Source organism: Drosophila gunungcola (genome assembly GCF_025200985.1).
Source record: "Drosophila gunungcola strain Sukarami chromosome 2L unlocalized genomic scaffold, Dgunungcola_SK_2 000007F, whole genome shotgun sequence".
Taxonomy (NCBI): Eukaryota; Metazoa; Arthropoda; class Insecta; order Diptera; family Drosophilidae; genus Drosophila; species Drosophila gunungcola.
Window position 1 is genome coordinate 1,282,290 of NW_026453162.1, and position 5,735 is coordinate 1,288,024.

Genomic DNA, 5,735 nt, shown 5'->3' on the forward strand with positions numbered 1-5,735 from the left:
GGCAATATTGCTACGAAATGTCTATTTATTACCATCAATCTATTTTTTTGTGATGTTATAATATTAAATGCAGTAATACAATATTATATAATATAAATCGCCTAAAAGTAATTTTCTTGGTAAGAAAAAACGCGATGTCCATTTTGTTGTGAGGAGTTGAGTAACTCCCCTTAAATAAAGCTAGCACGTGCGAGCAATCAAGGAAGTGGTAGCCTACAGGTTGCAAGATATGCCGGGAATTCGCCATTAGTAACGGTAGTCTGGCGAGAGAGTGTGGTGCCATGTGCATAGAAAGGGTAAGGAGAGACGGCAACAGGAAGAGAGCGCTGGAGGTTGGGAGCAAAAGAAAGTAACGGGACAGCACCGGACTTCGGTCAACAAGTACTAGTCTTCAAGTATCCGTGGATTAGTAATTGAATTACCCCGTAATCAGTTAAACAAAATTTAAAAAAATTATAACTTTTCTATTTTTTAATTTCTTTTAGTTCTTCGACACATAGTAATGGTTAATTATTTCAGAATTACGATTTAAATTTCATCAAATCGGACGACTATAGCATATAGCTCCCATAGGAACAATCATAAAAATAAATAAAAAAAATTAGAACTTGGTGTTTTTAATTTTTTTTTAGTGCTTCGAGATATAGTAATGGTTAAATATTTCAGAAAACGGTTTAAATTTCATCAAAATCGGTCGACTTTAGCATTTAGCTCCCATAGGAACAATCGTATAGCTGGCATAGGAGCTATCTAATAATAAGCTGAAAATCATCATAGCTTCAATGTTTTTAAACATACACGCAAGTTAATCATAATTTTAACTTTTTCAAGAGTATTTTGTTTTTGAAATAGCTGCAAGGGTATGAACTTCGGCACGCCGAAGTTTGCTTCCTTTCTTGTTATAGATAGAATAAATATAAATAGAATAGGACAGATTTTAAAATTCGTATATTAACTCCTCAAAAAGATACCACCATATTAATGAATATTTGGAAACAGATTCTAATGTTTTGTAATAGAAAGGATTGTATGTAACGAACACATAAAATATACATAGTTTGGTAAAGAATAGATACAATTACTAAAAAGCACGGTAATAAAATTACTCTTGCTTGAGTTTTTGCTTTAAAAGGACTTATTGTTTTTATTTTTTCAAACGTTCAAAAAGCTTATATTTTGTCCATAAAATGAAACTCTAAGCGAAGCGTTGTTTGTCTGTCTGTGTTTATGCTTGTTGTAATTTAGCTTGAGTATAATAGTTTATTACAGAGATAATTGATACAGATTAAGCTTACACATTCGTTGGCGATAGCGGTGGACAGAAGAAGGAAGAACAGTACGATCGTTAGAGAAGTTACATTAGACTTTACTATCGATAGTTCGGTATGCGATACCGTGCCAATTGTATTTCCAATACTTCCCCTCAATTGGTAAGGCGTTGATCGACTAGACGCATACCCAAGGCTGTATTGTGTTTTGAAGCGCTGAGTCCCTTTGTTAATATGTCTGCTGGCATCTCGGTCGTTGGAATGTAGTTTACTGAAATAGTTCCTTCTTCAACCAGCTCTCGGATGAAATGGTGATGGATGTCACAATGCTTGGTGCGTTTGTGGAACACGGGGTTGCGTGTAAGTTAGCCAGCTCCTTGATTGTCGTTGTAGATAATGGTCGTCTTCAGTTGGCCCAAAATTTCTTGTAGAAAGCTTCTGAGATGAACAGCTTCCTTTGAGGAGTCGGACAGAGCCATATACTCTGCTTCTGTGCTCGACAATGCAAACCGTCCGTTGCTTCCGGCATTCCCAGGATATTGCTGCACCTGCAAACTTAAAAGCAAAACCTGAAAAAGATCTGCGATCGTCAATGTTGGCGGCCCAGTCAGCATCGGCGTAGCCTACAAGGTCTTTGCCACTTCGTTTGTAAACCAGGCAATAGTCCTGAGTACCTTTTAGGTAACGTAATACCCGTTTCGCAGCAATCCAATGTTGTTTTCCAAAGTTTGTATTGTATTGACTCAAGGCACTCACTGCAAATGCAATATCAGGACGTGTTGATACTGCCAACCACATTAGGGCTCCTATTAAAACTCTGATACGGCACGCTGGAAACTTCTCTTTCTCGTTTTCGGTTTTTGGACACATTTCAGTTGACAATTTTTCATTCGTGTTGATCGGTGTATTTACGGGCTTACCATTCTCCATATGAACCGTTTGAGAATATCTGCAACATATTTTGGCTGACCCATGGTAAACTCTGTTTTGTCTTTGTTTTGTTTAAACTCGATGCCCAAGCAATACGCTAGTTTACCCAAATCTTTCATCTGGAACTTGCTGGATAATTCGCGCTTCAACTTTAAAAGCATTTGGGTGTTATTGGTCGCAATTATGAGTTCATCTACGTAAAGCGATACGATCAGGATTCCGTTTTGTTCGTTCTTCAGGTACACGCATTTGTCGGCGGCGAGTGGCTTAAGGTTCAGTTCTTTGAGCTTACTATCTAGCTTTTTGTACCACTGACGTCCACTTTGCTTTAGGCCATATAGAGCCTTTTTTAGCTTGCACACCTTTTTAGGTCCATACATTCTTTCTCTTTTGCAGTCAAGATTTCTTGGAATTCAGGTGGAACGCTGATGTAAAGTTCTTCCTCAATTTCTCCATTCAAATAGGCGCTGTTGAAGTCAAATTGATGAAGATCCAGTCCGAGTTCTGCAGCTAGAGCTATTACAATTCGAATCGAGCTCATTCTGGACACTGGGGAGTAGGTCTCATCGTAGTCAATGCCTTCGCGTTGGGTGAATCCTTTAGCAACCAGGCGAGCTTTACGGCAATTTACCCTTCCGTCAGGTAAATATTTTGTTCGAAGCACCCATTTCGTTTCGATAACCCTTTGGTTTTCCTGGCGATCAACAACTTCCCAGGTATTGTTCATTTTTAATGACTTGTACTCGTTTATAAATGCCTCCTTCCATTCGATGGCGTTTGTACCTTTGAGTGCTGCGCTTGCAGTTAGTTCCTTTGGGTTCGTTGCACGTGAGGTAGCTTCGTAGAAAACATCTTCCTGTCGGACTCAAACTGCTGATTAGGGTGTCGATCTGGTCTGCAAGTATTTGATTGTAAATTAATCTGGGTCTTCCTGGTTTACCTGTTAACTGCTTCCTTGGCCTTCACGACCACGTTTTACTGGCTGTCTATCGTCTGGCTCATTTTTCCTCTGACTCAGGATTTCTGGTTGGATGCTTTCGTTGTCATCTTGGTCATTTTCTGGTTGATTTTCTGCTACCGGCTCAATGTTGACATCGATCTGAGGTTCAATGAACTCTTCGAACTTATACTCGTGCCCAAACAGATTTGTGAAAACGACGTCTCGGCTTTGATTAACATTTGATTTTTCACATCGTACAGCCTATAAGCTTTGGCATCGGTGCAGTATCCAACGAATACGCATTTTTTGGATTTTGGGCTGAACTTGCTTTTCGATCGTTTGTCCAGTGTATATGCAATTTGACCAAATTTTTGCATATGCCTTACAATTGGGACGCGATTGTTCCACAGCTTAAAAGGCGTTTCTCCACATAGGCTCCTTGAAGGACATCTGTTTCTTATGTAATTTGCCGTGTTTACTGCTTCAGCCCAGTAGCTCGGAGGAAGTGCGGCCTGCAACATCAGGCAGCGAGCCATTTCAACAAGGGTCCTGTTCTTACGTTCGGCTGTACCATTTGTTGAGGAGTATATTCTACGGAATACTCGTGCTTTATTCCCTGGGCTGCAAGATAACTTTTGAACTCATTATTAGTGTATTCTGTACCGTTATCTGACCTGATAGTTTTTATCTTCTTTCCAGTTCGCCGTTCGACATAGTTTTGGAATTCCTTAAATTTCTGGAACACCTCAGACTTTCTTTTGATCGTGTAGAGCTCGCACCATTTTGAGAAATCATCGATGAATGTCAAAAGTAGCGGCTGCCGCCGTGGCTATTGGTACGCATGGGACCGCATACGTCGCTGTGGATTAGTTCTAGTACGTCTCCTGCTCTTGAATCTGATACTGGGAACGGCTTTTGGGACTGCTTCCCCTTGATACATACTTCGCAAATTGGTAGAGTCTCCTTGAGGTGGACTTTGGCTCCTTGTACTTTACCTTTTCTTATTAGTTCTTTTAGGTCCGGCTCATTAACATGGCCGAAACGTTCATGCCATTCTTGGATGCTGTTTTGCTTACCTGCAGTGATCTGGCTGCATTCGAGTTTTTCTGGTATAAGTCCAATTTGCGAGGAACGGTGAACACTATTTCTCCTCCTGTAGCTCTAATTATTTCAGCTTTCTCCTTCTTGAAAATAATATTGAAGCCGTGATCACATATTTTCGAGACCGACAAGAGATTGGTCCTTAAGTCCGGCACATAGAGCGTGTTCTTCAGGCTGGCGGTGAACTTTTTGTTTGGCGAGAACTGCACGGATCCATATCCTTTTATGTCTGTAGCCTCATCATTTGCCAGTTTGAGTTTCGGTCCTTCTGCAGGCTCAAGATTTACGAACATATTTTGTTGTGAGCACATGTGTGACGTTGCTCCAGAGTCTAGACACCAGCTACTGCAATCACTGCTTGTATGATGAGCTGCGTTGATAAAGAACCAGAATGATAGCATGTACTATCATTCTGGTTCTTTATTGGCTTCGACCTGCACTCAGCTGCACGGTGACCGACTTTTCCGCAGTTGTAACATCTAAACTTAAACTTTTTATTAGTGCCTGATTCTTGCGGATTGCTGTTATTATACTTCTTGTGTGCCAATAATGCTCCGGGCGTCGACTCGCTTGATTTCTGTTTCTCGCCTCGTATTCGTCTAATAACTTTATTTTAAGTGCCTCCGTTGAGATTAAGTTTTCCTGCGTTTCAATCGCGATTCGAAACTGTTCATATTCCTCAGGGATACTGTACAGTAGCAAAATTGTTAACAGATCGTCAATATTCATGAGATCAACTTCGTTTATTTTGTCTACTAAATCGGAAAACATATCTATGTGGCTTCTCATGTCTCCGCCTGCATTCATTTTTAATAGGATCAGTGATTTCAACAGTGCGGCTTTACGGGCTGGTCCCGTTGACTGGTAAGTGCTATGCAGCTTCTTCCATACATCGTTTGAAGTTTCACAGTTTCTTGTATGCCTTAGTTCCGATGTTGACATGGCCAAAATGAGATCGGACTTAGCCTTTGCATCTTCGTTATCCACTGCGTGAAATTTGTTTCGGGTTTAAAAGAGTCCCGTTCACATATTTCCACGAGTCGTTCTTGACTAACAGGGCCTGCATTTGTATTTTCCATGAGTCGAAATTATCCTTGCCCAAGGGCTCTATGCGTATACTAGCAATACTCATTTTTCTTTATAATTTCCGTTTAGTTTTGCTACACAAGCAACTGGTTCACGAAGCAACACAAGCAACTGGTTCACGGAGCTACACAAGCAACTGGTTCACGAAGCTACACAAGCAACGAATACTCTTCCTTTTAGTTTTGCTACACAAGCAATTGGTTCACGAAGCTACACAAGCAACGAATACTCTTCCTTTTTGGTTTTTGCTACACAAGCAACTAGTTCACGAAGCTACACAAGCAACGAACACTTTTCTTCTCTCTATCACCAATTTGACGCCTTCAGTCTCAATCCCAGAAGTCTCAAATTTTGCACATGTGTATGTGTGCGTATGTGCGCGTTGGCAATTTCACCACAAATTAAAATTT